Raw genomic sequence first — 11168 nt, 5'->3', positions numbered from 1 at the left:
CAACCCATATTTTTGGGTTGGGTTGGGCTGCCATCGGGTTAATATTTTTTTGAAACCGATTGCCAAAGCAACGACCTGCAACCTGCAGCAGTAACCACCAGTAACCTGAAGCGGCAAGCCAGCGGCGATGACCAGCGACCTGAAGCGACAAGCCAGCGTTCAATGACCAATAACGTGCAGCAATTTGTGACGGCTTGCGCTAACTAGCGATGACGAATAATAGCCTGCGGCTATGAACGATGGAGGAGATAAAGAGATGAGATGGAGAGAAGAAAGACTGAGACAGGTGGGAGTTTGAAAGAGCAAAGAGATGAATCGAAAGGAGAGGTGAGAGTGATAGGGAGATGAGAGAGGGAGGTTGAGATTGAGAGATACAGCAGAAGGCAGGAGGAGATTCAACATACTTTCACAGGTTATCAACCTACCCTCTAACTTACTAACATCTATTAATGTCTAGCTCGACTTGGTTCTCTTCCGAGACACCCCAAACATGAGTAAGTACAACTTCCGTTGCTAAATATCCAAAACAATAAACGCAAGCTCTAGGCATGATTAGGGGACCCAATTCCTGAGTATCCCTACAGCTATAGAAAAGCGCTAATCACAAATAAAGTAAATCAGCACCCATAAGCCCTCCCGTGTCAATACAACAGCTAGCAAACACGATAGAATGGCCAACAATGTCATGCAAGATTGAAGAAATACAAAACAACTTTATTCAAAAATAGATGTAGCGGCTAGAAGTTCAGTATCAAGTTAGTTACAACATGTGAATCTCCTCCAAAATGGGGTTTAGCTCATAATGGGTGAATAAAACAAAATGGAAGAAAGGAGAATACAACCCATTTTAGGGCAGCAGCAAAAAGAGGCAGAGAAGAAGAAGCAGACAGCTCGTCGAAGTAAGTGAGTCTTCTCTTTCTGTCGTCAGCTCTAGCCCCAAAAATGGAGATATTCCCTCCTCTTGTCTTTTTAGCTATCAAACTTTGTCTCTCTTGGGATCTGTATGTCTCTCAGCTAGGGCAAAACATCCTTTAAATATCGGGTTCCGTTTTTATGCCACCCGACTGGAGTTTGTACGGACATAGGTAAATCTCGTGTTTTGGCTTTAATTGTGCAATAACTACATGCTCTAGCACCACTTTGCTCCAGCTTTCACATGCTCTATCTTAAAAATGCCCTGACTACTCTTCACTGGTCTAGCACTTTCTTCCTACTTTAGCTTTTCTTTACAAACCTGTGCAAATGAACAAAAATTACGAGAGTTTATGCTGTTTTTGGTCAAACCTCTCAAGATTAAGGATATTTAGCTAATAATTCACGTTTTAACACTATTTGTGCTATTTATGACCTAAAACCAACACACTTTGACATTTTAATGCATATTTTCACCCAAATAATCACTAGAGTAACTCTCTTTTTTGAAGAGTTATCAAATACATGTTGATGTCTAGGGACCATTTTCTCATGTTTCGCATGCTGAATATTGTTTCTTTCTTACTATTGTGGATGACGGCTCTAGATACACATGGTTGTTCATGCTTCATCACAAGTCTGATGTTTTGAATATCATCCCTCGATTTTTCATGTTTGTTGAGACCCAATTTGGTGTCAGTATCAAGGCTTTCAGATCCGATAATGCACCTGAATTTCTTTTCAAATTGTTTTTCCTTTCCAAAGGTTTAGTCCATCAGTTTTCATATGTTGAGAGACCTCAGCTAAATTCTATTGTTGAGCATAAACACCAACATCTCTTGAATGTTGCTCGGGCTTTGTAATTCCAGTCTAGAGTTCCTCTTAAATTTTGGAGTGAGTGTTCTTACAGCCACATATCTTATCAATAGGACTCCTTCACCTGTTTTGGAATGACAGTCTTCTTTTCGAGTCCTATATAAATCTGATCCTGATTACTCTATGTTGAGAACCTTTGGATCTTTGTGCTATGCTTCTACATTATGTTCTCATCGTACAAAGTTTGAACCTCGAGCTCATGTAGCTGTTTTTCTTGGCTATCCACCAGGGATGAAAGGTTATCGGCTCTTTGATATTCAAGCTCAATGCTTAGGTCTCTCGTGATGTAATTTTGTAATTTTTCATGAGACTAAGTTTCCGTTTTTTGACTCCTCAGGTAATGATATATCAGTTGACCCTTTTCTAGACTTGGTTTTGCCAAATGCAGTTGATTTTCAACAAGTGGTATCAGAGCAAGTTTTGCATGGATGATTACTGGATCTCTAAGAGTTAAGTTAATTGTTCATTTAGTAACTTATTTATTTAAACAAAAAGTTATTAAAATTATTTGGATTGATAAGATGTTTGAACAATTTTCATATGATTAAAATTCTTAATTGATTGAAAATTGTTCGAATTTATCCCTGACTGATTTGATAAAGTTTATTTTTTTTATTAAAAAATTAGTTGTGATGGTGAATCTTTTGTTTTTATTAAAAGAAAATTTGAAGAAATTGCGGCACTCCAATAAGGTGTCGTTTGAAGATAACGGTTGATGCATGGAGATAATGCCCTAGCACCAACTAATTTTAAATGTTGCAGTGCAGTGCGCAAACTTACAGATGTTTTTTTTGTGGCTATTTATTTAATTTTTAATAATTATTTATTTAGTTATCAATTTATATTCTGTTTTGAATATTCTGGACGAATTTAAATATGGAGGTCGATTTAATTTTCCTTTTATGTTGTGCTAATTAAAGATTGTTGATTATGGTGATAAATTAACAATTTAATCAATACTTTGCACAATTTTTAAATTTCTATGAATGTTTTGATTTAGAAATATTATTGTTAATTGTTGAAAATAACTTAGGTATTTTATTTTCATATGGAAACAATTAATAATAATTAAGTAATAATTTTGTGAGATTTGGGTATTGTTGTTTATGCGAATTGTGATCGGCCTAAAGGAAGGTCACAATTTGGCTAAATAACAAATACACTTACAATTATGAAATTAATTATTGATATTAGATTATTGTGCTGCAATTAGTACTTCATAGCCTATGTTGAATTGTTGATGAGTTATAATATCAATAATATTCCTTTTGGGAAAATCCAGTTTTTATTTTTTATTTCTGGATTTAATAAATTGTTTAGAGGACTTTTCCCATTATTAAATTATGCATATAAAGATATTATTATTAATTTTGAAAATAATTTTGGTAGTTTTATTTTCATAAAGATAAAATTAATAATAATTAAAATTATATATGTTGCATAATTGTTTGATCCTTTTGGTTGGTGTTAATTTGATGAATTATGCTACCAAAGTAGCATCTGATTTCTGATATTGATATCTTTCAAAATTATCAGATGTTTTTGGATCTGTGTATTTATGCACTCTGTAGTTGGCCCAAAGGAAGACTTCAGTTTGGCCAAATAACAGGTGCACATATAGTTAGATGGTGATAAACATGGATAATATAAAGTTATGTCATGTGAGTGATTGCCGGCCCAAAGGAAGACTTTCACTTGACATGATTGATTATCAATGTTTGATCACCACATGGAGAGTACCACTTGCAAGTTGATATTGTCGGCCCAAAGGAAGGCTATCAATGTTGTGTTAGGTATCTTGTTGTCCTCATTGAGTTTAATTATAAAGTATTTTTATAAATACTTAAGGTTAATTTCGAGCATGTTTTATTATTGAATTAGTTATTGTTAAATATTATTTAATTGCCTTACTGTGTATTTAAGAATAATTTCTATTCAAGTTTGCATGAATTTTTGATAAAGAAAGAAAACACTTCAACTTTTGCAAATCAATATCCCTCTAAGGTTTAATTGGGATCTTGAAAAGTCGGAGTAACCTTAATTACATAAGTATTATGATGGTGTTTTGCAACATTCAAAGGGATTATGTTTAATGAGGAAATAATTAGGAAAGTTCCTTAAGGATTGTTTTGAAAAGTACAAAAGGAATAGACTTTAAATCTTTGTAAACTATTTCTTAATAAAGAACAAAGGAACACTAGTGAGTACACTAAAGGATCTAATGCACAAAATTTAAAATATTCAAAGATTTACTTGTGCATTTGATACCATTTGAGACATTATACAGTAGGTATGTAGTGGGTTATAATACTTATAACTGATGTTTCAAGGATGGGTTAAGTAAGAAAAGATAAAGTTGTACTCATTAATTGTTTATTTCCTTAAAGAAAGAAATTAAAGTTGGTACTAAAGTTTATTTGGAACATATGTTCGCCTAAACCACAAAAGAATCAAGCTTAGGACTTCTTCTGCTACTCCACCCATTTCATAAAGTATTCTACCTGGTTTAACAACAGCTACCCAATATTCGGGGGATCCTTTGCCTGAACCCATACGTGTTTCTGTAGGTCTTAGTGTAACGGGTTTGTCTGGAAATATACGTACCCATATTTTTCCGCCGCGTCGTGCATTTCGTGTCATTGCCCTTCGTCCCGCTTCGATTTGTCTAGATGTGATCCAAGCGGGTTCAAGTGCCTGAAGACTTCTCTTGATATTTTTAGGAAATTTGAACATATATAAGAAAAAACAAAAAAATTTTCCAAATACATTGCCACATGAGGTATAAAGAAAATTTGGCTTCTCACTTAAGGTATTTAACAAGCTAGACTTGCATATGAAAACTTATATTATGTGTTGAATAGACTTTGGTATTTATATTTGTTGCTTGTTGGTTCGCAAGATTAAATAGACATTCAAGTCTGTATTAGGAATGATCAAGGGGACCTAACTGGAATTGTAAAATTAGGTGCTATTGAGAGTTTTAGTATTTTAGAACATCAATTTATAGCCTATTCAATATGGTTTCTTTAAATGTTTAACAACATTGCATAAAGTTATAAGAAATTAAATTTACTCTCGTTAAGGGCACCGATATTTGATATAGGAGAGATATTTATTCCTGGATATCTTAAAAGTCATCATATATTAATTCACAGTAAATGAAATCGTTAGGAAATATGATGGATTGAAAAGATAAGGTCTAAGCCATTTTCTAACTCATTCAAGGATTTATAGAGCTAATAAGTAATATATATTTTCAGGCAAACCTGAGATGTATGTTGCTTATAAAATGATTCAAAGCTCAAAAAGGTGTGGTAGGAAATATGACAAATCATTTTTCCTTACCCTCAGTCTATTTGGAGAAAGCACTCAAGTTTGTTATAAAAAGGTTTAAGTGGTGTACCAAATAAAGAAACAACTAAAATCACTTGCAATTAAAGGTTTTACGAGACTTGGACTTAAGGTTTTTAGTTGTCACTCTAGATATACTAGTCTTTCAATATATATAATTTCTAAAGTTAGTTCCCACTTAAAGTTAATATGGATGAGATCTTAAAGTTTCTTAAGGATGTTGAGTTTGGAGGGAAGATAAAGTAAAGAATGTTGTATTTAAGAGAAATTTAGTTATTTTCTCATTATAACAATATTAGCAAAGAATAAAGATTCTCTTCATTTTAGTAAAACAAGCTCAACATCGTTAAAAATGTGATTAAAGTAAGTAGAAGAGATAGGAGAAATATGATTATAAAGATTAAAGTTTGATAAAAAAATGTATATTCTCTTTAGTTAAACAAAGTCTTATCTCTTAAAAGGAAAAACGAATGTCATAAAGAATGTGTTGAAACAACAAACAACGATGATATTTTACATTTTGTTATATTGCTTTTAAAAGGCAATGTTAACAAATATAAGGCTCATCTAGTTGTTATGGTTTCAAATCTTAAGGCTGACATTAATTTTTTATAGATGTTTTCTATGGCTTTTCGAAAAGTTATTTCAAGTAAATGACAATACTTATAACTTTTTGAGTTTTGTCAGATGAATATAAAGATTGGTTTCTTAATTGTATAATTTATGAAATCAATAAATTTGTATATTTTGGAAACTTTTGATCTAGTAACACAAAGTTTCAAAAGGTTTATATTCATCTGTGATCTCAATGAAGAATTTTTTATCTGCAATTTCATAATTTTCATTACATATTGATATTATCATATGTAATATCGGAAGGTAATAGGAGTAATAATTATGAATTACAAGTTTAGTGGGAGTAAATTTATTTACCTAGTGTAATATGCCTGCGACATAATAAAGGTATTGTTAGAGGATGAAAACTTGCATGAACATATCTCTTTTATATTGTGAAATAATATTGAAAGATTAATCTCAAGGAACATTGAGAATTCACAAAAGAACTATGTTGAAAGGTATTGCAAGTTCTCTAGCATAAAGATTTATGCACTAGGGGATATTGAATCACTAGTGAAGATAAACTCACTGTCAATAGAGGTCTCTTGAATAATAAAGTAAAATTAAAAAAATTCACGCTTAAAGTCTATATGCTTTGGTTGCAGTATTCATATCAAGAATGAAAGACAATTTTTGATAACTCTTAATTGGATCTAAAGAGTTATAAGGTGTTAAAAAAAAAAAAAAGTTGCATGCTCACTCATCATAATCATATTAATTAGAGATCATAAGGCTATTTGATTTTGATAATTTGAGTTGTCATCTAGATCCACCTTTGAGGCTATATTCACTAATATGTTAAAGGATACTACTATCTCGTGGTAGAGAGTCACTTTAGTCCCTTTCACCACTAAAGTTTGTGTTTATAGCATTTTGTATGTGGCAACGAACTTAAGAATATGGTTATCAAATTTTGTCATTAGGTTATTTTGACAAAGATTTGTATTTTTCCATATTACAGCAACAAAAGCTTTTGTATGAATATTTAAGCTTTAGTTGATAAAGAAAATTCAGAGTATTTTTGTTAGAAATGTAATTCCATCATTGCGGATCCGCTCATTAAGAATTTTCACAAAAGTTTACGAGCATAATGCTCATATAGATGTGAAAATTATGGTATGTCAGTTGAGTGAGAGTTTGTATTTTCTTAAATTAGACATGTTTTTCTTTTCTGCAGAATAAAGAAGATGATTTATTTTGTTACTCTGAATGATTTTCTTTCTAAATGTAGTTTAACATAAAGCTAGAAAGCATAAATTTGGATCTCTTTAAAGAATAAAGTTGGACCAATTGAGAATAGACATGTTTAGATCACATTACATGTAATTCTCATGCTGCTCTTCCACACTTGATCCATGTCATTGAGTATATTTGGTGTGGTGATCATTGAAGGTTGAGTCGTGATTATATATGTGACAACAACCGCTTTGGTTCTTCATCGATATACGAGATGGACCGGATTGTTATTAAAGGGAAGTTTGTTTTAATAGCATTGAGATGTGCACTAAAGAACTAAATTAATATAATTACTAATAAAGAAAATTGTTACCCAAGTGGGAGATTGTTGGAATTAATTTAATAATTAATTCATATGTGGGAAATTATATTTGGGCTATTTAATGGGCATAGCCCATGACTTCCCATTTAGTGGTGTGGCTTGCTGAGTAGAAACCAGCCCATTAATCGTAGGGATTATGGGAAACCCTAGGATTAACCTATAAATATATGGTTATGGTCCCCAATACACTATGCTTCTTGAGCCTCCTGTTCCCCATCAAATAGAGAGTATTGCCCATATTTGGTTTGGGTTGCATAGTTGAGGAACATCATAAACCACAACTTCTTGTAGATCATGATCAATCTATCTAATGGTTTCAAGTAATTCTAATCTCTTTATAGATTTTGGTTTTCTTCCATGCTTAGATCCTTGGCCTTGATTGTTCTAGAATTTTATGGCTTTTATTTTAGAATAATCATGAATTAGGATTTGTTTAAAATTTCCAACATTTATTTCTTCTTAGTTTTCCGATTCTTCTTTCATTATTTGTACTTTTTTCACACCTGTCGAAGTTTGTATCTTTGAAGATTTTTGTTTTTTCATTTGGTTCATTTAAGCTCGATCAAGAATATGCATCTGTTATTGCCAAAGGCCCAAAGTTAATAGAGGAAAATTCATTGACCAGGTAGAATTCACCCCAACGAGACAATTGCTAAAAATTGAATGGACATTCAAACCTAGAGAAAGATTTTTGTCCAAAGTCAATAGAGCATTGGCTTTATGGGATACATTTTTGTGCACTCAACTACCCTATAGACTTTACATTCTTCTTTTCAATCCCTCTTAGGTATAAAACTACCCCTTTCTTTAGCTGTTTAATTCCTTTTATTTGATTCAAACAAATACTAAACAAATTCTTGTAAGTCATAAATTTTAGTATTTATCTTACAAGAATTTTTAGTTTTATACTAAACAAAATAATATGGTACATAATGATTTAGGAGAAAATTACTATTTTAGTCCATACATTTTCATTTATAGGGTCACTCTCGTTCCTAAGTTTTCAAAAAATGCACTTTAGCCTTTGAATTATTAGAAATTATTTCAAGGGTCCCTTCACAAACAAAAAACTAATTACACTTTAAATAATAGAGCTAACGACCTAATGAGTTTAGTTGGAAAAAAAAATGATATGAAATTTAAAATTGAAAAAAATTAGTTTCTCTTCTCTCTAAAAATGATATACGTGGGAAAATTAAACCAGAATAAATTGAAATGACACTAGACAAACAATTTCGCAAAAGGAAAAAAAAAAGACTGAGATGAAGAGAAACGAACCTGATACATAAAATAATAAGGAAAAGAAATGGATAATAAAATGGAGGGATGTTTTGCATTAATTGAAAAAACATATATATGAAAAGTATCCATAAAAATAGTGCATGTGGACTGCTGAAATTAAACAAGGGTAACATATTAAAAAAAAAAATACTAATTCAAACATAGAAATCTAAAAGCCAGCTATACAAGAACCATAAAAGAAAATTGTGCACTAATGGCCTTATCCAACTGCCAAAGCGAGCATATCAGCGGTAATTGATATGTACCATTAATAACAACAATAATAGCAATAATAATACCTTTTGAAAAATGGCAAAAGTATTATATACTGTGATAATGACCAAGTTATGTAGAATCTTTCATTTTATTTTGAACAAATCTACTCCTAAAACAAAAAAGCTACACAAATGCCTAATTTTAATGAAAATTTCAGCAAAAAATACTAGCTAAAAACATGGAGAAAAATGGTAGGGAGACCAACTTTACAAAATAAAAATCAACTCAAATAACTTAGACTACACTATAGATATTTCAAAAAACTCAAGATATAAGAGTTGATTTGAATTTAATTATCTACAATTTGAAATCAAGAAAGAATATCAAATGTCTATTTGGATCTAAGATAGTGATAAGCATGACATTGAGTAATTCATAAAATAACTAGAAATTGATTTAAAGATTGTTCACTATAAAGAAGTTGTAAATGAGGTTTTTGAAAAGACATTGAATTAGAAAGGAGCAATTGATTGTTCGCCGGGAAGAAAAACCACTTAAACCTAATCTTAAAAAATCGTGGAGCTAAGCGGTAATTGACATATATTTCCAACCAAGATGTTGGAGGTGAACTCTTAGCTTATACGTGGCGTGTAACGATTGGGTGTTCAGTAACACACGTTTCGCTTCTCACTAGGATGTGTGCTTACCTCGGTAATGAGTCCTCATGCCGAGCCGAGGATATTGGATGGCCGAGTCTACCAAAATATGTACTTGGGCCACTTCGGCTCAGCCTAATCTCCGACAGACTCCGCAACATCACGCTGCACTTCACGGTAACCTTAAAGAGTTGTTGAGACATTGTCGGGAATGTTATCGGGGACTTCACCTATAAATAGGATCATTTCGCCCCACTCTCAAGTTGATTTGGATATTTGTTGACTTTAGCATATATTTTGTAGGTCTTCTGCACGGCATACAGAGCTCTCTGTTCAACTTCTATTAGTCGATCTGACGTTCGCAGGGTTGATATTTTTCTAATGTAAAAACAAGAGATAATTGTGAGTTCGATCCATTGCACATGTTGTGTATTAAAAAAAAAATCGTGGGGAATGGGAAGAAGAGTTTTGAACCACTCAATTTTGGATTACGGCAGCTCTCAGCATTTATTTCTGTACATGTTGGGCAGGAAGACGACTACTTTGCTCCTTGATGTTTAAAAATGGATTTAAAAAAAATTGTTTTTATAATAAAATGATTAACTCCTTTATGTTCTTTTAGGATTTGGTTAGAGATGCTGTGCTATAGGAACAAATACAATAGGACCCACGACATGAAAATATTGCAGTTTAGCTTTGTATCCTAAATATTTTGTATATATTGACAAATACATCACAAGAAGTCGACTAGATGATACAAAGGATTTCAAATGTCGAAAGATACGTCGACATGTGTGTTCCATTCCAGAGACCTTTCCTTCATGGAGATCTCAAAGAAGAGATCGAGGTGAGAAGGGTCTCGCCCAGGTGGCTCCTGCAAGGTAACAACGGCATACCCAAAAAATCAAGGTTGGGGGGGGGGGACGAGACTCATTACTTCCCACTGGACGAGAGGTGCACCTACCCACTCATCCGAGGTGCTCGACATCGACACGGAAAAAAATCGTTTACTTATATGCGTCATAAAATTTTATCAAATTTATGTTTTTATTAAATCTTTTAAAAACCAACTTTTCAAGATGCTCTATCGCTTTTTCAAACTCGAGAGTGATTATTGACTGCCAGACTTGAAATTGATTTGTTACTATTTTTATGCTTGGATTTGTTGGTGTTTGGGATTACTTTCATCTTCATTTTGGTATATTAATGAATTTGTTAATGTTTGGATATATTACTGATATTTCGTGCTTTGGTTTATTGATATAATTACTTTTGTTGACGGGTGTTGTTTAATATTGTAGTATAAGTAATTTAATTTAATTAAGAGCATGTTTGTGATTGATTTTTAGCATGACCAAAATTCACTTTTTCTATTGTCGAAATGACTTCCATTTTTATTGATTATTGATCATGTTTGGTAAATTAGAAAATTGATTTTAGAGGAGTTTAAATCACTTTAAATCAATTATACTTAATTTTTTTTTCTTTAAAATCACTCATTCTTAAATACACCCTTAATTTGTCCACTGTAATAATTACTACAGAAAATTATAATAAAAATTGTTAGGGTATAAAAGAGAGAGTATATACACATATCGTGTATATTATATTGTTTTATTAGAAAGGGATCCACAAATTAATACCCCAAAAGCCTAAATATAGTTGGAAAATAATATACTGTCTAAAACTTTAGAAACATC

Source organism: Momordica charantia, assembly GCF_013281855.1.
Source record: "Momordica charantia cultivar OHB3-1 chromosome 7 unlocalized genomic scaffold, Mcharantia_2.0 BLBB01000007.1, whole genome shotgun sequence".
NCBI lineage: Eukaryota > Viridiplantae > Streptophyta > Magnoliopsida > Cucurbitales > Cucurbitaceae > Momordica > Momordica charantia.
The sequence above is the reverse complement of the archived record's forward strand: the minus strand, read 5'-3'. Positions refer to the sequence as shown.